Source organism: Bufo gargarizans, chromosome 1 (assembly GCF_014858855.1).
Source record: "Bufo gargarizans isolate SCDJY-AF-19 chromosome 1, ASM1485885v1, whole genome shotgun sequence".
In the NCBI taxonomy this organism is placed as follows: domain Eukaryota; kingdom Metazoa; phylum Chordata; class Amphibia; order Anura; family Bufonidae; genus Bufo; species Bufo gargarizans.
Genome location: NC_058080.1, coordinates 454975046 through 454995452, shown reverse-complemented (window position 1 = coordinate 454995452; position 20407 = coordinate 454975046). Strand labels below are relative to the sequence as shown.

Here is a 20407-nt window from a genome sequence, read left to right as displayed (position 1 = left end):
CTTTATCTGTAACTATACTGACCTCAGTTCAGGAATGCTTTACCTGTGACTATACTGACCTCAGTGCAGGACTGCTTTACCTGTGACTATACTGACCTCAGTGCAGGACTGCTTTACCTGTGACTATACTGACCTCAGTGCAGGACTGCTTTATCTATGACTATCCTGTCCTCAGTGCAGGACTGCTTTACCTGTGACTATACTGACCTCAGTGCAGGACTGCTTTATCTGTGACTATCCTGTCCTCAGTGCAGGACTGCTTTACCTGTGACTATACTGACCTCAGTGCAGGACTGCTTTACCTGTGACTATACTGACCTCAGTGCAGGACTGCTTTATCTGTGACTATACTGACCTCAGTGCAGGACTGCTTTACCTGTGACTATACTGACCTCAGTGCAGGACGGCTTTATCTATGACTATCCTGTCCTCAGTGCAGGACTGCTTTACCTGTGACTATACTGACCTCAGTGCAGGACTGCTTTACCTGTGACTATACTGACCTCAGTGCAGGACTGCTTTATCTGTGACTATACTGACCTCAGTGCAGTGCTGCTTTATCTGTGACTATACTGATCTCAGTGCATGACTGCTTTATCTGTGAATATACTGACCTCAGTGCAGGATTGCTTTACCTGTGACTATACTGACCTCAGTGCAGGACTGCTTTACCTGTGACTATACTGACCTCAGTGCAGTGCTGCTTTACCTGTGACTATACTGACCTCAGTGCAGGACGGCTTTATCTATGACTATCCTGTCCTCAGTGCAGGACTGCTTTACCTGTGACTATACTGACCTCAGTGCAGGACTGCTTTACCTGTGACTATACTGACCTCAGTGCAGGACTGCTTTATCTGTGACTATACTGACCTCAGTGCAGGACTGCTTTACCTGTGACTATACTGACCTCAGTGCAGGACGGCTTTATCTATGACTATCCTGTCCTCAGTGCAGGACTGCTTTACCTGTGACTATACTGACCTCAGTGCAGGACTGCTTTACCTGTGACTATACTGACCTCAGTGCAGGACTGCTTTATCTGTGACTATACTGACCTCAGTGCAGTGCTGCTTTATCTGTGACTATACTGATCTCAGTGCATGACTGCTTTATCTGTGAATATACTGACCTCAGTGCAGGATTGCTTTACCTGTGACTATACTGACCTCAGTGCAGGACTGCTTTATCTGTGACTATACTGACCTCAGTTCAGGACTGCTTTATCTGTGACTATACTCACCTCAGTGCAGGACTGCTTTATCTGTGACTATACTCACCTCAGTGCAGGACTGCTTTATCTGTGACTATACTCACCTCAGTGCAGGACTGCTTTACCTGTGACTATACTGACCTCAGTGCAGGACGGCTTTATCTATGACTATCCTGTCCTCAGAGCAGGACTGCTTTACCTGTGACTATACTGACCTCAGTGCAGGACTGCTTTACCTGTGACTATACTGACCTCAGTGCAGGACTGCTTTATCTGTGACTATACTGACCTCAGTGCAGTGCTGCTTTATCTGTGACTATACTGATCTCAGTGCAGGACTGCTTTATCTGTGAATATACTGACCTCAGTGCAGGACTGCTTTATCTGTGACTATACTGACCTCAGTTCAGGACTGCTTTATCTGTGACTATACTCACCTCAGTACAGGACTGCTTTATCTGTGACTATACTCACCTCAGTGCAGGACTGCTTTATCTGTGACTATACTCACCTCAGTGCAGGACTGCTTTATCTGTGACTAGACTACCCCTCAGTGCAGGACTGCTTTACCTGTGACTATACTGACCTCAGTGCAGTGCTGCTTTATCTGTGACTATACTGACCTCAGTGCAGGACTGCTTTACCTGTGACTATACTGACCTCAGTGCAGTGCTGCTTTATCTGTGACTATACTGATCTCAGTGCAGGACAGCTTTATCTGTGACTATACTCACCTCAGTGCAGTGCTGCTTTATCTGTGACTATACTGACCTCAGTGCAGGACTGCTTTATCTGTGACTATACTGACCTCAGTGCAGGACTGCTTTACCTGTGACTATACTGACCTCAGTGCAGGACTGCTTTACCTGTGACTATACTGACCTCAGTGCAGGACTGCTTTATCTGTGACTATACTCACCTCAATGCAGGACTGCTTTATCTGTGACTATACTCACCTCAGTGCAGGACTGCTTTATCTGTGACTAGACTACCCCTCAGTGCAGGACTGCTTTACCTGTGACTATACTGACCTCAGTGCAGTGCTGCTTTACCTGTGACTATACTGACCTCAGTGCAGGACTGCTTTATCTGTGACTATACTGACCTCAGTGCAGGACTGCTTTATCTGTGACTATACTGACCTCAGTGCAGGACTGCTTTATCTGTGACTAGACTACCCCTCAGTGCAGGACTGCTTTACCTGTGACTATACTGACCTCAGTGCAGGACTGCTTTATCTGTGACTATACTGACCTCAGTGCAGTGCTGCTTTATCTGTGACTATACTGATCTCAGTGCAGGACTGCTTTATCTGTGACTATACTGACCTCAGTGCAGTGCTGCTTTATCTGTGACTATACTGACCTCAGTGCAGTGCTGCTTTATCTGTGACTATACTGACCTCAGTGCAGGACTGCTTTATCTGTGACTATACTGACCTCAGTGCAGGACTGCTTTACCTGTGACTATACTGACCTCAGTGCAGGACTGCTTTATCTGTGACTATACTCACCTCAGTGCAGGACTGCTTTATCTGTGACTATACTCACCTCAGTGCAGGACTGCTTTATCTGTGACTAGACTACCCCTCAGTGCAGGACTGCTTTACCTGTGACTATACTGACCTCAGTGCAGTGCTGCTTTACCTGTGACTATACTGACCTCAGTGCAGGACTGCTTTATCTGTGACTATACTGACCTCAGTGCAGTGCTGCTTTATTTGTGACTATACTGACCTCAGTGCAGTGCTGCTTTATCTGTGACTATACTGAACTCAGTGCAGGACTGCTTTATCTGTGACTATACTGACCTCAGTTCAGGACTGCTTTATCTGTGACTATCCTGTCCTCAGTGCAGGACTGCTTTACCTGTGACTATACTGACCTCAGTGCAGGACTGCTTTACCTGTGACTATACTGACCTCAGTTCAGGAATGCTTTATCTATGACTATACTCACCTCAGTGTAGGACTGCTTTATCTGTGACTATACTCACCTCAGTGTAGGACTGCTTTATCTGTGACTATACTCACCTCAGTGCAGGACTGCTTTATCTGTGACTATACTGACCTCAGTGCAGTGGTGCTTTATCTGTGACTATACTGATCTCAGTGCAGGACTGCTTTATCTGTGACTATACTGACCTCAGTGCAGGACTGCTTTATCTGTGACTATACTCACCTCAGTGCAGGACTGCTTTACCTGTGACTATACTGACCTCAGTGCAGTGCTGCTTTACCTGTGACTATACTGACCTCAGTGCAGGACTGCTTTATCTGTGACTATACTGACCTCAGTTCAGGACTGCTTTATCTGTGACTATACTCACCTCAGTTCAGGACTGCTTTATCTGTAACTATACTGACCTCAGTGCAGGACTGCTTTATCTGTGACTATCCTGTCCTCAGTGCAGGACTGCTTTATCTGTGACTATACTGACCTCAGTTCAGGACTGCTTTATCTGTGACTATACTCACCTCAGTTCAGGACTGCTTTATCTGTAACTATACTGACCTCAGTGCAGGACTGCTTTATCTGTGACTATACTGACCTCAGTTCAGGACTGCTTTATCTGTGACTATCCTGTCCTCAGTGCAGGACTGCTTTACCTGTGACTATACTGACCTCAGTGCAGGACTGCTTTACCTGTGACTATACTGACCTCAGTTCAGGAATGCTTTATCTATGACTATACTCACCTCAGTGTAGGACTGCTTTATCTGTGACTATACTCACCTCAGTGTAGGACTGCTTTATCTGTGACTATACTCACCTCAGTGCAGGACTGCTTTATCTGTGACTATACTGACCTCAGTGCAGGACTGCTTTATCTGTGACTATACTCACCTCAGTGCAGGACTGCTTTACCTGTGACTATACTGACCTCAGTGCAGTGCTGCTTTACCTGTGACTATACTGACCTCAGTGCAGGACTGCTTTATCTGTGACTATACTGACCTCAGTTCAGGACTGCTTTATCTGTGACTATACTCACCTCAGTTCAGGACTGCTTTATCTGTAACTATACTGACCTCAGTGCAGGACTGCTTTATCTGTGACTATCCTGTCCTCAGTGCAGGACTGCTTTATCTGTGACTATACTGACCTCAGTTCAGGACTGCTTTATCTGTGACTATACTCACCTCAGTTCAGGACTGCTTTATCTGTAACTATACTGACCTCAGTGCAGGACTGCTTTATCTGTGACTATACTGACCTCAGTTCAGGACTGCTTTATCTGTGACTATCCTGTCCTCAGTGCAGGACTGCTTTACCTGTGACTATACTGACCTCAGTGCAGGACTGCTTTACCTGTGACTATACTGACCTCAGTTCAGGAATGCTTTATCTATGACTATCCTGTCCTCAGTGCAGGACTGCTTTATCTGTGACTATACTCACCTCAGTGCAGGACTGCTTTATCTGTGACTATACTCACCTCAGTGCAGGACTGCTTTATCTGTGACTATACTGATCTCAGTGCAGGACTGCTTTACCTGTGACTATACTGACCTCAGTGCAGTGCTGCTTTACCTGTGACTATACTGACCTCAGTGCAGGACTGCTTTATTTGTGACTATACTGACCTCAGTGCAGTGCTGCTTTATCTGTGACTATACTGAACTCAGTGCAGGACTGCTTTATCTGTGACTATACTCACCTCAGTTCAGGACTGCTTTATCTGTAACTATACTGACCTCAGTGCAGGACTGCTTTATCTGTGACTATCCTGTCCTCAGTGCAGGACTGCTTTATCTGTGACTATACTGACCTCAGTTCAGGACTGCTTTATCTGTGACTATACTCACCTCAGTTCAGGACTGCTTTATCTGTAACTATACTGACCTCAGTGCAGGACTGCTTTATCTGTGACTATACTGACCTCAGTGCAGTGGTGCTTTATCTGTGACTATACTGATCTCAGTGCAGGACTGCTTTATCTGTGACTATACTGACCTCAGTGCAGGACTGCTTTATCTGTGACTATCCTGTCCTCAGTGCAGGACTGCTTTATCTGTGACTATACTCACCTCAGTGCAGGACTGCTTTATCTGTGACTATACTCACCTCAGTGTAGGACTGCTTTATCTGTGACTATACTCACCTCAGTGTAGGATTGCTTTATCTGTGACTATACTCACCTTAGTGCAGGACTGCTTTATCTGTGACTATACTGACCTCAGTGCAGTGGTGCTTTATCTGTGACTATACTGATCTCAGTGCAGGACTGCTTTATCTGTGACTATACTGACCTCAGTGCAGGACTGCTTTATCTGTGACTATACTCACCTCAGTGCAGGACTGCTTTACCTGTGACTATACTGACCTCAGTGCAGTGCTGCTTTACCTGTGACTATACTGACCTCAGTGCAGGACTGCTTTATCTGTGACTATACTGACCTCAGTTCAGGACTGCTTTATCTGTGACTATACTCACCTCAGTACAGTACTGCTTTATCTGTGACTATACTCACCTCAGTGCAGGACTGCTTTATCTGTGACTATACTGACCTCAGTGCAGGACTGCTTTATTTGTGACTATACTGACCTCAGTACAGTGCTGCTTTACCTGTGACTATACTGACCTCAGTGCAGGACTGCTTTACCTGTGACTATACTGACCTCAGTACAGTGCTGCTTTACCTGTGACTATACTGACCTCAGTACAGTGCTGCTTTACCTGTGACTATACTGACCTCAGTACAGTGCTGCTTTACCTGTGACTATACTCGCCTCAGTGCAGGACTGCTTTATCTGTGACTATACTGACCTCAGTGCAGGACTGCTTTACCTGTGACTATACTGACCTCAGTGCAGGACTGCTTTATCTGTGACTATACTGACCTCAGTGCAGGACTGCTTTATCTGTGACTATACTGACCTCAGTGCAGGACTGCTTTATCTGTGACTATACTGACCTAAGTTCAGGACTGCTTTATCTGTGACTATACTGACCTAAGTTCAGGACTGCTTTATCTGTGACTATACTGACCTCAGTGCAGGACTGCTTTATCTGTGACTATACTGACCTCAGTGCAGGACTGCTTTATCTGTGACTAGACTACCCCTCAGTGCAGGACTGCTTTATCTGTGACTATACTGACCTCAGTGCAGGACTGCTTTATCTGTGACTATACTGACCTCAGTGCAGGACTGCTTTATCTGTGACTATACTGACCTCAGTGCAGGACTGCTTTATCTGTGACTATACTGACCTAAGTTCAGGACTGCTTTATCTGTGACTATACTGACCTCAGTGCAGGACTGCTTTATCTGTGACTATACTGACCTCAGTGCAGGACTGCTTTATCTGTGACTATACTGACCTCAGTGCAGGACTGCTTTATCTGTGACTATACTGACCTCAGTGCAGGACTGCTTTATCTGTGACTATACTGACCTCAGTGCAGGACTGCTTTATCTGTAACTATACTGACCTCAGTGCAGTGCTGCTTTATCTGTGAATATACTGACCTCAGTGCAGGACTGCTTTATCTGTGACTATACTGACCTCAGTGCAGGACTGCTTTATCTGTGACTATACTGACCTCAGTGCAGGACTGCTTTATCTGTGAATATACTGACCTCAGTGCAGGATTGCTTTACCTGTGACTATACTGACCTCGGTGCAGTACTGCTTTATCTGTAACTATACTCACCTCAGTGCAGGACTGCTTTATCTGTGACTATACTGACCTCAGTGCAGGACTGCTTTATCTGTAACTATACTGACCTCAGTGCAGGACTGCTTTATCTGTGACTATAGTCACCTCAGTTCAGGACTGCTTTATCTGTGACTATACTGACCTCGGTGCAGGACTGCTTTATCTGTAACTATACTGACCTCCGTGCAGGACTGCTTTATCTGTAACTATACTGACCTCAGTGCAGTGCTGCTTTATCTGTGACTATATTCACCTCAGTTCAGGACTGCTTTATCTGTGACTATATTGCCCTCAGTTCAGGACTGCTTTTGCCCTTTAGCTCTATCCATAGTCATCCTCCCCTTGTCTCCCCCACACATCCAGCGTGTGAACCTCCGGCCAGCAGGGAGGCTTGTTGACTCTCCAGTGCGCATGTGCAGTGAGTGCCTCCTGCTACAAAGACTGATAACCGGAGAGAGGTGCACGCCGGGCGGTGAGCAGGATGCCGTGCTGTCGGTAACGGCTGACCTCGCTCCTGTGCTGTTGGTTGGATTTCTGGGCACGCCGAGTGGCTTTCAGTACTTACCTGGGACTTTGCCTCCACTTAGTATGGGATAACTAGTTGCTGAGGTGAGTGGTGAGCGCTCTGTACTGTATGTATGCGGCGGGAGCTCCACCTGACGGGGGCTGGAGAGGAGCTTGTGATTGCCGGGTGGACGGGGGCAGCAGCAGGTCACAGGCACATGGGGGGCAGTGCTGGGAGCTGTTTGCTCCGGACATCTGTCTGTTTGGACACCTGCAGACAGTGTTACCCGCTATTTGCCCGACTCGGGTCACAGGAGAATGAGAATCGGGTTGTAAAAGTCTGGTCAAAGTCATTAAATGAGTGTATTCCTATGGATAGTGTGGACGATGACAGCTATGGCTGTATTTGGGGCCCCTGAGCGCCCCTCTTCTTCTTGATATCCAATCTGAGGATGCATGTCTGTCTAGGAAACTTGGAGCACTCCCTCATGTCCACCATACTGGTTGTCACCCAGCTTTCCCAGTGGATGGACTGAGCGTCTATATAGTGTATGTATACCACGAGGTCACGTGGACATAACTAATCCATCATTTCTGAGTTGGGCTGTGTTCACACTTCCACTCAGGGCTAGATGAGGCATCAGGTTCTGTTAGAAGCCCGGGCAGAACTTGGAAGTGACAAACACGACTGGTTACTGTCATTTCCTGGATCTGACCCTTCTGTGATTTTCATTGTTCTGCAGATATCGCTAGTGGAGGTGTGAACAGAGCCTTACCACTGAATGTCAGTAGTTAGAGGGAATCTCCCACTGGTTTCAGGGGCTGTTCACATCACCATTTTAAGACCTTGGTGGCATAGCGCTAGGCTATGCCACCAGTGTCAGGTGTGGGTTCTTTCTCTGAGACCCGGACCTATCACCAGAACAAAACCCCCAAAGTGTGCGAAGAACAGCTGTGCATGTGCGGCCACCCTCTATTCATTTCTATAGGACTGGCGAAAATTTCTTGGCTATCCCCAGGATTCCCATAGAAGTGAATGAAGCGGTGCCTGCGCATTTCACTCAATTCATTTCTATGCTGAACATAGCAAAGTGCGCTCAGTCGACTCCCATAGAAATTAATGGAGAGCACTCTGCGCATGCCTGGTGAGTTTTAGAGATCCCCAAAGTGGGACCTGCCCCTATCTGACTTTGATGGCATGTACCTTCGGCACTCCAGCTGCTGTCAAACTACAACTCCCAGCATGCACACTTTACTTGGCTGTTCTTGTAACTCCTAATAGAAGTGAAGAGGAGTTGTAGTTTCACAACATCTGGAGTGCTGTAGGTTGCTGATTCCCCCATCCTGGCGACAGTCCCAGATGAAACCACTTTAACCCTTTACCGACCGCCCGATGTAAATTTATGTTGGCAGCTGGTCATTTAAAAATTTGTTAAACAGCAGGCACCTGGCACTAATGTCCACGACCGGCAATAATGCCTGTCGTGGACATTTTACCCTTCAGATGTCGTGGTCAAATGTGACCGCAGCATCTGGGTGCACTAAAACCTGAAAGCGCGCTCTTCCGAGTGTGCTCTGTCTCTCCCCGGCGTAGATCGGGGGGGGGGGGGGGGAGTCGGATGCATTGTGCGGCAGCTTCTGTGCTCCTGAATGAACAGAATCTGCCGGACATTGGTTCCTATGGAGCCCCTGCCTGTGGAAAGGAATATATTGTAACTGCTGTACGTTCCAATGCTAATGCATTGGAGTGTATGAGAGAAGCAATCCAATGATTGCTTGTTCTATTTGCCTATGGGAACTATAAGAAAAAGTGTGATAATATAAAAATTAAAATCATCGCCACGTGTGAAAATGCCCATACTATTACGATATAAAAATATTTTTCCCATGTGGCAAATGGCGAAACTTAACAAAAAGTCAAAATGGCCAATTTGCTGGGTTTTTGTTGCTTCACCTCTCATAATTTTTATTTTTTTATAAAAAGTCATACACACACCAAAATATCAATGAAAAGTACAGATATTGCCCCCCCCCCCCCCAAAAAAAAAATGAATTGTCACACAGCTCTATACACATAACTACAAAAAAATAAAGATAGGGGTCAGAATATGGCGATGAGAATTTTTTTTATTTTTTCCCAATTTTTCTTTAAGTATTAAAACTCAATAAAAACTATATACATATGTGTTATCGACGTAATCGTACTGACCTAGAGAATAAAAGTAACAGATCAGTTTACCGTATAGGAAATGATGTACAAACCCCCCTCCCATAAAACTGTGGTGGAATATTTTATTTTTATTTTTCTTAATAATTTCCCCCCCTTTGCCCGCTTCCGACCACATTTTATGAAACCGTAAATGGTGCCATTAAAAAGTGCATTTTGTCCCGCAAAACAAGCCATATGTGAATGGGAAAAAAAAAAAAAAGTTATGGCTTTGGGAGGGCTCAGAGTAAGAAAACGAAAAAATTGTAAATGCCTCCGGTCATTAAGAGATTAATAGATATGTCGGGCAGAAAAAAGATACAAAAACGTAGTAGAACACTACGCTTTTCCATCCTGCAAGTCCAGCAAAAAAAAAAGTATACGTTAATGGATACATTTTTATTATAGTGTTACCCCTATGGTGCTGGATGCCACAGTATGTCAGCAAGGGACAAAAACTTCATGTGAACAAAGCCTGTAGCTGTCTTCACTAAGGGCAGGGTAAACTAGTGACAGGTCCCCTTAGGGGTCACTTATTTTAATTTTTTTTTATTGTTCCAATTGTTTTGCTAAAATTCGGTATTGAACATCGCCAGCGCATGCCGATGAGTTCTGATATTCATGAGCTTGTGGCTCTTCTCACTCCCTGCTGCTGGTGTCTGTTACAGAAAAAGACTGTTAATCAGGGCAGGGAGAGCCGGGAGCTGATGAATATCAGGACTCGTCAGCGTGCACTTAAGAGGGTTTTTCCAGTAAAAATTGTGGGGGAGATTTATGAAAAGTAGAGCTGGCTTAGTTGCCCATAGCAACCAATCAGATTCCACCTTTAAGTTTTGACAGCTCTTGTGGATTCTGATTGGTTGCTATAGGCAACTAAGCCAGTTCTACTTTACACCAGTTTGATAAATCTCCCCTTATTTATTAAAATGTTCTGCAGCATGACCCACTAAAAACCAGAACATTCATACTTACCTGGTCCACACTGTCTCCATCATCCGGTACCTGCACGGTTTCTATCCAGCTGGCTGTGAACATGGTCACAAGCATCTCTCCAGCCAATGACTGGCTTCATCACTGACGTGCTGCTTGTGGTCACATCACTTCTAAAGCAAGTCATTGGCTGGACCCGTGCATGTGACCATGTCCACAGCCAGCTGGATGTGAACAGTGCAGGGATCGGAAGGCGGAGAGAGTGGAGGCAGCGCAGAGGACTGGAGCAACAGAGAGCAGGTAAGTATGAATCTTCTGTTTCGGTGGGCAGGCTGTGAGCTCTTGAGTAAAAAAATGTATTTTACCAGAAAATCCCTTTAAGCTATTAGGACTTAGCATAAACTTGTGTGACTGATTCCCTGCAGGTAGGTGACTTGCTATCGTGCAGTACATCTCAGGCCATTTTTACGTATAATGCGAGATATTTTGCTTTTGTGTCCTTTGTTGACCCTTACAATGCAATGGATTGATATCTTCATACATTTGGCAGAGCTTCAAATTCCAGACATTTATTGATTCTCCATTAACCACATTCTGCCTGAGAGGCAAAGTTTCTAGTAAATGTGAATAAAGTCAATTATTGTTTTGCTTTTCTGTGGCGTAAGACTCTGTTCACCGTCCATGCGGTCCCTAATGCACTGGCACCATCCCTGTGGCCTGCGCTGGCAGATGCAGACCCATTCAACTTGAATGGGTCAGCGATCCATCCACACCGCAGAAAAATAGAGCATGTTCTATTATTATTTTTTTTGCGGTGCTGAGGCATGGACCGAAATGTCGCGGGAGCGCCCTGTAGTGCTTCTGTTTTGCACCATGCCTCCGCTCTGTATCTTTTGGATAGAAGACCCATTGAAGTGTTTGTGGCTGCAATACGGGCACAGCCATCACACATTTGTGCGCATGAGCCCTAAGGCATGGATTTCAGCAGGCAGAGAACTCTCTGGATCTGACACTGCCCGATGCAACCGTAATGCCTGTTTGGCCCCTTTAACTATAATGGGGTGCGACGGAGATCTGGCAAATATGCCGAGAATCGGCCAGGCACAAACCGCTGCAGTTTGTGTCTGGCTGATTCTCGGCATGCTCTGGTGGCCAGATCGTAGTGCAGCGGATGTGAAATAGCCTAAATTTGGTGCATCCTCCTAGCTGTACAGGAGGAATTAAGTCAGGCGATGAAAAATCTGGTCTTGATAAATGTCTCCCTATGTCCATACAGATTTCCAGACTGCGTCAAGAAGGCACGTGTCCTTTCTTGGCATGGAAACCATGACGGGTGTCCACTTTCAGATTAGCCCTGTTGAATGGGCATGCCACATTCATAATGCAAAACCATGGCAGAAACTTGAGGGTCCGTTTTACGTGTTGTTTTATTTTTTGTGTGGATTCTGTGGTTTATAAAGTGTTGTGGCATTATTTGAACATTTGCCTTTTAAGCATGGGATAAGTTGTCCCATTGGGTGTGTGATTGGTGGGGGTCTGACCACAGAGGTCCGTGCTCTGCGTTCGAATTGAGCAGCAGACACGCGTGCGTATGTGCCGTTCCATCTTTCACTATGGGACTGCAACAGATAACAGAATAAAAGTGCACGGCTATCTCTTGCAGTGCCATATAGCTGAATGGAGAGGCAGCGCACGTGTGTGACCTCCTGCCCATGCAGATGGGAAGTATGGGTCCCCGTTCTCATGACCACGGTGGGCCCCAGTGTTTGGACCTCCGCTGATCTGACACTTATCCCCTGGGTGGAATTTATAATCAAAGGGCTACTATTTTTCAGTGTTGTGTTAGAAATTGTCATAGAAGTCAATGGAGAGAGCCAAGCATGCACTGCCACCTCTCAATTTAAAGCAGCCATGTGACGGTGGTTAGGACCCCTTATTTTTGAGATGCGTTGAACTCGCACCTATTGGACATTTATGGCCTGTTCAAATCCCAGATTGGAATATACCTTTTAGGGCTCATGCACACAAACGTATTTTTTTTTTTTTGTGGACTGTATGTGGAACCATTCACTTTAATGGATCCACAAAAAAAACGGAAGTTACTCCGTGTGCATTCTGTTTCTGTATGTCCGTATTTCCGTTCCGCAAAAAAAAATAGAACCTGTCCTATTATTGTCTGCATTACGGACAAGGATAGTACAGTTCTATGAAGGGCCAGGTGTTCCGTCCCGCAAAATACCGAATGCACACAGTTGCCGTCATTTATTTATTTTTTTTATTTTTTTTGCAGATCGCAAAATACGTACGGTCATGTGTATGAGCCCTTAGGGTGAGGTCACATCACTGCTATAACAAAAATAACAGAAGTACTAAATTTGGCAATTTCTGTGAAAGAGGCACTTTAAAGGGGTTGTCTTATCTGAGCCTTGGTGACATATCCTAGCAATATGCCAACAAATCTCAGATAGATGTGGGTCCCAGAGGTGGGACTCGCACCTGTCTCCAGAACGGCATCCCCGAAGTGAGAAGAGAGCAGCCGCATATTCACGGCCACCCTGCATTCATTCCTATGGGACTGCCGAAAACAGTTGGGCACTGTTTCAGCTGTCTCTGAAAGGAGCAATGGCTTCTCTTCCGCAATGTGCTCTCCATTAACTTCTATGGCACTTAGAAGATGGTGTAGCCCGCTTGCTTGGCTTTTATTGAAACTTGCTAGAGATGAATGGAGAGCTCCCTTTTGGGGTCCTAGAGGTGGGAATCGCGATATGCCAGCAATGTTTCAGATGAGACCACTCCATTAACAGATTTTCCAAATCCCAATATACATATTGTTTCTGCTCTGTTCCTGCACCACAGCCCTGGACCTTCTACTTTACAAACTGTACTCAAAGGTGTGACCACGGCATAGACGCTACATTACTGCAGCAGGGTGGCAAATATGACCTAGCAATCCTTAAAGAGACCTATACCTATTACTTTCATATCTTAACCCTGGGTTCAGACTTGAGCGTTCTGAAACGAGCGCTCTGTATGCACGATTGTACCGGCGTTTACAATCGCGCATACAGAGACAGGCGAACACACATTGTCGCTCGTTCCCGAATATCTATGTGCGGGAACGCGCAACAAAACGCCCCAAAAAGGCTCAAGAACTTGTTTGGGCGTTTTACAGCGCGATCGTACGCGCTGTTAAACGCCCAGGTGAGAACCATTCCCATAGGGAAGCATTGGTTTCTCCTTGTTGAGCGTTTTACAGCGTGTAGGAACGCGCCGTAAAACGCTCAGGTGTGAACTTAGGGTAAAGGGGTTAACTCAATTCCCAGTTCTGCATCCTCACAGCTTGTTGGGGCAAGGGAATTGTGCGAGGTAAGGACCAGGCAGAGTGATGGGATTTTATCTGAACTTACAAGAAAAGTTTCTTTGTCTGCTTGCTACGAAATATCTGTCAAGAGTCTCTCTATTTTAATTTTTTATTTTTTTTTTTGCATAAACCCTTCCCTTCTCAGGATGCAGATTCTTCACATTTCTGTCTAACTACAGGTTGTCAAACTTTTACGACCCCACTCCACTCTTACACTGAAGTGGTGGTATTTGTTTTCTTGATCTTTTTCCTCCTTTTTGACTTTTTCCAGAGGGACAAAAATCATAAACTGCAGACAACCCTCTTAGGCCTCTTTCACACGGGCGTCATGTTTTTTGCCCGGATAAGAGCCGGGTGCGTTGCGGGAAAATGTGCAATTTTCCCGCGCGAGTGCAAAACATTGTCATGCGTTTTGCACTCGCGTGAGAAAAATCGCGCATGTTTGGTACCCAAGCCCGAACTTCTTCACAGAAGTTCGGGCTTAGGATTGATGTTCTGAAGATTGTATTATTTTCCCTTATAACATGGTTATAAGGGAAAATAATAGCATTCTGACTACAGAATACATAGTATAATAGTGCTGGAAGGGTTAAAAAAATAAAAAAGTTAACTCACCTTATCCTCTTGTTCGCGTAGTTCGTTCCCGGTCTGTTCTTTGCTAGCTGTGGGCTTGGGCTGAATGACCTGTGGTGACGTCAGATCACATGCTCCAATCACATGGTCCATCACCGTGGTGATGGAGCATGTGATCTGACGTCAGTCAAAGGTCTTTTAGCCCAAGCCCACAGCTAGCAAAGAACAGACCGGGAACGAACTACGCGAACAAGAGGATAAGGTGAGTTAACTTTTAAAAAATTTTTTTAACCCTTCCAGCCCTATTATACTATGTATTCTGTAGTCAGAATGCTATTATTTTCCCTTATAACCATGTTATAAGGGAAAATAATACAGTGAATAGACTGTCACCTAGAACCCATGCGTGAATATCGCACCGCATCCGCACTTGCTTGCGGATGCTTGCGATTTTCACGCAACCCCATTCACTTCTATGGGGCCTGCGTTGCGTGGATTATCGCACCGCAACGCACAAAGAGGAGCATGCTGCGATTTTCACGCAACGCATAAGTGATGCGTGAAAATCACCGCTCATGTGAACAGCCCCATAGAAATGAATGGGTCAGGATTCAGTGCCGGTGCAATGCGTTCAACCCGCGCGGAATACTCGCTCGTGTGAAAGGGGCCTTAAGGGAATGCTCACATATTATGGTGTATGCATCCCCACACAAATAGTGTTTGGAAAGACCTTAAGGCATACAGATCCAGATGGATGGCACCTCCACAACACCCCGACACGTGTTTCACGTCAGCTTCCTCAGGGGAGTCTTCCCTGAGGAAGCTGATGCGAAACACGTGTTGTGAAGGTGCCATCCATCTGGGTCTGTATACCTTAATAGATGGAATGATTTATGGGGATACACCACATTGTGGGTTGATTGTTCCTTCCCGACAATCTGCTGTAATATCGTCCCATGTAAGGGGACCTTTTACTTATTTCAGAGAACTTATGGTCTATTTACATCGTTCGGTTCTTGGGCCGCTTGTTGGGAACAAATGTTACTATGACCACCAGTTTCCAATTATCTACCCATGTAAATGTGCTGCCGTTTCCTGCAGCACATTAATTTGATTCTGGGTAGCAGATTGTGCAGTATGAATAATAGCCGTAGCTATCGCTTGAGCCCGTGCAGCAGAGGTGATCACTGCATGTAAATGCAGCTCTTCACCTCCACTGACAAGCGGGACAATTATCAGGAAGGATCAATTTTCTCCAGATAATTGCTTGCGAGGTGAGGTTGTGTAAATCAAGCATAAGGCCGAATGCACACGGCCGTGTTCCACGGCCGAGAGCGGTCCGTGGTATATCGGGCTGGATTCCTGTTGACAGCAGGAGCGCACAGGGTGTCATTGGTTGCTATGACGCCGTGCACTTCATGCCGCCGCTGCACTACAGTAATACACTCGTATAGTGTATTACTGTCAGCCAAAAGCTTGTTTCGGTCACTGCTAGATCTCCTGACCCCACCTTACACATGTCAGTTCTGAGAGGGGAGAGGGGAGAAAAATCACAGCCAGAAGAGCCTGACAGTGGCTCTCTCTCCAAGAATAAAAGGATCAGGCATGTTGCAATTCAATTGCCATTGGGGAGAGGTAGATGGGGGGTCCATATAGATAAATATACATTTGTGTATGGCCAATCTATCTGTGCTATGGCTTCCATTTATAACAGAAACCAGAGCTCTGTGGCGGTTAATTAGTACAATGGAACTGAAGGACTGCTTTCTATTGTGCTTGCACTGAGTTTCTCTATTCTACAGCCAGAAAAACTATTGACAGCAAGAAGTTTTTTCAGACTGAGACTGAGTAGAATTTAGAATTGCTGTGATGCTACTTACTGTATTATGCACTGGTGAGGTAAGCGGAATGATGAATCAGGGGCTAGGCCTCATGCATCAGGGCAGCAGAGATAAGGCAGGTCATGGGGCTGGAGGCCCACTATGAGGCATCTGACAGTGGTAAAGGAGAGGGGTGTTTTGTTTTTTGGAAGGCAGTGTCTTTTGGTGTCTTGCTAGGATATAAGCAGTACAAGGAATAGTAAAAGGGATTTTCCGAGACTTAAATACTGATGATCTATCCTCAATATAGTGAGGCCTTTTTATTATGATTATAGATTATTTATTATAATATAAACTTTTAATATGGGTTTTAAATAAGAGGGGAAATTTAAATAACAGAAAATGTACATCTCTCCTTGAACTTGAACCTGGGATCTCGAACATACAGGGTAGACCACTGTATACAACTAAGCTATAGCATTACCACAGAGATATAATATATATATTTTTTTTTTCTATGCTTATAAGCAATCACAAATTATTGGTGCCTTTTCTAATCCTATATTGTCTGTGAATAAAGCAGTAATATGTAGATTGGCTTTCTGAGCAGATGTCAGTGTGGTGAAGCACAGTGTGTATAATACACATATAGGCCTCATGCACCTGACCGTTATGTTCCGCTCCGCAAAATGGGTTTCGTTGTTCCGTGATCCGTTTCTGTGTGTCTGCCTTTTATTTTTGGAGGATCACCAGACATGAAGGAAAGTAAAAAAAAGTCCAAGTCAAGTTTGCCATGCAAATGATAGGAAAAAACCGGACGCGGATGACAATCTTGTGTGCCTCCGCGTTTTTTCACGGTCCCATTGACTTGAATGGGTCCGCGAAACAGTTTTCCGTGAAAAAAAAAATGGGACAGGTTTCATTTTTTTGACGGACTGAAACCACGGATGCGGATGACAAACGGTGCATTAGCCGAGTTTTCGACGGACCCATTGAAAGTCAATGGGTCCGCAGAAAATCTCGAACAACGGACGTGTGCATGAGGCCATATACAGTAGATATGTATAAGCCAGGACACAGCTCTGCCCTGAGACTGCACACTCCCTCATCCCATTGATTGACAGGGCTAGACAGTGCGGGGGGGTTACAAAGCAGTGCTCAGATGATTCAGCCCCGCCTCCTGCGGCTCTAATTGCTTATTTGCATATGAATTAAAATGCAGCTATTTAGCATACAGACAAAAGAAAGGTATAGTTTTAATCAGCATGTTGAGCCCTACCAGGCAGTATATCTAGTTTAATAAGGTTGATCCTGGCTATCTTTAATGATTTTGTTACTTTCTTGATGCATATTTTTTCAATGTATTGCATTATTTTATTTCTTTGTGTAGACTTTTTTTCGATCAGTGTTTGATTTAACCTTAAAAGGAGTCTGTCACCAAGTTTTCATGTTTTTGACTGCTTATATAGCGTTCTTGCGCACACGCACACAGTACCTTTTGGTGTTTTTTGTTTTTTTTTGTCCCATCTAGTAAGGCTGAAAAAAAGTTTATGAAGTTATGCAAATAAGGGCACACATGTGCGTAGGGGCGGCTTTCTGGCTGCAAGTGCCCAGGTCCTTCAGTGATCTGCACGTCTAAGTCACTCTAGTGTTTTGGCTTTCCATTTGTGAGATCCGTTCAGGGCTCTCACAAGTGGTTCAAAACGGATCAGTTTTGCCCTAATGCATTCTGAATGGAAAAGGATCCGCTCAGAATGCATCAGTTCAGTCTCCATTCCACTATGGAGATGGACACCAAAACGCTGCTTGCAGTTTTTTGGTGTCCGTCTGATGAAACTGAGCCAAACGGATCCGTCCTGGCACACAATGTAAGTCCATGGGAACGATTACGTTTTCACTGGCACAATAGAAAACGGATCCGTCCTCCATTGACTTTCAATGGTGTTCAAGATGGATCTGTCTTGGCTATGTTACAGATATTACAAAAGGATCTGTTCTGAACGGATGCAGACGGATGTATTATCTGAACGGATCCGTCCATGACAGATCCGCACAAAACGTGAGCGTTGAAAGTAGCCTAACCACTCCTCAATGTATCCTCTGTACCGCCCTATAATGATCTAGCGTCATCCTCTTCAGTTCTCTCCAGCACACTTCAATGCCGGGCCCAGGCATGCGCAGTGCTCTCCCCGCTATGGGCAGAGAGACAGACATGTGCCGTACGCATGCACTGGTTAATGCCATGGCTCACTGTTAATGTCTAGGCACTTGGATGCTCTCATTTACATAACTATCACTTTTTTCAGCCTTACTAGATGGGACAAAAACAACAAAGGTACCGTTATAATTGTGTGTGTGTGTGTGTGTGTGTGTGTGTGTGCAAAAACGCTATATAAGCAGTACAAAATATGAAAACTTTGTGACAGACTCCCAGACTAGATTTCTGTCACTGGCAGCTCAAGGGTGTGTGCTTTCTACTGCACCTCAGGGGCGTGTCTTTTTTTTTGCTTCAATCACCGCCCAGGAGGCAGTTAAAGGTTGAAATTGAGTATGTTTAATTACAAAAGTATTCATATCCAGGTGTTGGTTTGAAAGCTGTAGAATATTTTTCATGGGACAACCCATTAATATCTTTCTAGTAATGCAATCGGACACTTTGTGACCCATAAGCAGAACAATTTTCATGACTGCAGTTTTCAAGTAACTTGCGTATTATAGCTGTAGATCTCCATATCCTCCAGGTCGGTACCCTTTGGTTAGCACTGGGGTTAGCAACTCCCAGCATGTATAATTTCTCAGAACTGCAATAATGAAGGTAACATGCTGGAATTTGTCTTTTCACAGCAGCTGGAGGTTGCTCACCCCTGGTCTAGCATTACTCCCAGTTTATTATATATTTATATATTATTTTTCACACGTGTTGGCCAAGCGATTGTACAAATCGTTGCTACCTACTGGGTGTGGGCGCCTTTTCTGCATCTGCTGCCGATGAATCATGAGAAAGCTTGTTGTTGGCTTCAATCTAGTAACTTGTTTGTAAACTGGATCCAATGTATAATGAATTATCCCTGCTAAATGATACTGCAACAGCTGTAGTTGTGGAAGAAATTGTGCATGGAGTGGAACAGACTCTTATTGTCCTAGTAATGGTCACGTTTTGGGCCATGTTTGGTGATGAAAAATCTTAAAGGAGTTGTCCAGGTTCAAGCTGCTTGCTGACTTGTTAGTGCTGAGGCCTGTCATTGACTGCATCCATGTGGAAGTTAACGGGCTGCGACCGTACAGCCAGTGAAGTCGGTCCAGGAGCCTTACAAAGTCTGAAGTGGTGTAAAAACCGCCGCCGCTAGACTGTGAAGCAGTGGAAACGTTTTATGTGAAGTGACCAATCACGCTTCTCTATCTTGTAGTCTGATGGCTAAGTCTGGGTTTGGCGAATACCAAGAGAACATTACTTGTCTGACTGCATTGCTTTGGTGGAGGAGGGCTAATGCTATAGGGTTGTTCTTCAGGGGTTGGCCTAGGCCCCGTAGTTCCAGCCAAGGGAACGCTTCATGCTTCAGCATACCAAGACATTTTGGACAATCGTACACTTCCCAATTTTTGGGAGCGGTTTGGGGAAGGCCCTTTTCCAGCATGACGGTGCCCCAGTGTAAAAGCAAGGTCCATAAAGGCATGGTTGGTTGGGTGAGTTTGTTAGTGTGGAAGATCTTGACCGTCCCACACAGAGTCCTGACCGCCACCTCATCGGACACCTTAGGGATGAACTAGGACAGAGAGGACAAGCCAGGCCCTCTCTTCCAACATCAGTGTCTGACCTCACAAATGTTCTGGATGAATGTGCAAAATATTCCACAGACACAGTCCAAAATCTTGTAGAAAGCCTTCTTACAGTGGAAGCTGTCTAGCTGCAAAGGGGGAATAAACTCCATATTAATGCCTATGGATTGAGAATGGGATGTAATAAAAGCTCCTGTAGGTGTCCCATTACTTTTGTCCATATAGTGTATGTTCGACTTGCCCAATTATTACAGATGTGTGGATGGAGCCTTATACTGTACAATTCATATCAATTTCTATGTTATTCGAAGTGGAGATGGTGTACGGTAATTATGATTTTGCTCTTATAGTAATTTAC

The 20407-nt window shown here is 45.2% G+C and overlaps 1 protein-coding gene across 1 annotated transcript in view; it reads left to right on the top strand.

Moving 5' to 3' along the window:
- The first annotated feature begins 7319 nt into the window (after positions 1-7319).
- Positions 7320-20407, top strand: part of KANK1 (KN motif and ankyrin repeat domains 1) — a 151258-nt gene continuing 138170 nt past the window's right edge. The window contains exon 1 of the mRNA XM_044272623.1: positions 7320-7487. The gene's annotated coding sequence lies outside the window, so the exon portion shown is untranslated. The remainder of the gene's footprint in view (positions 7488-20407) is intronic.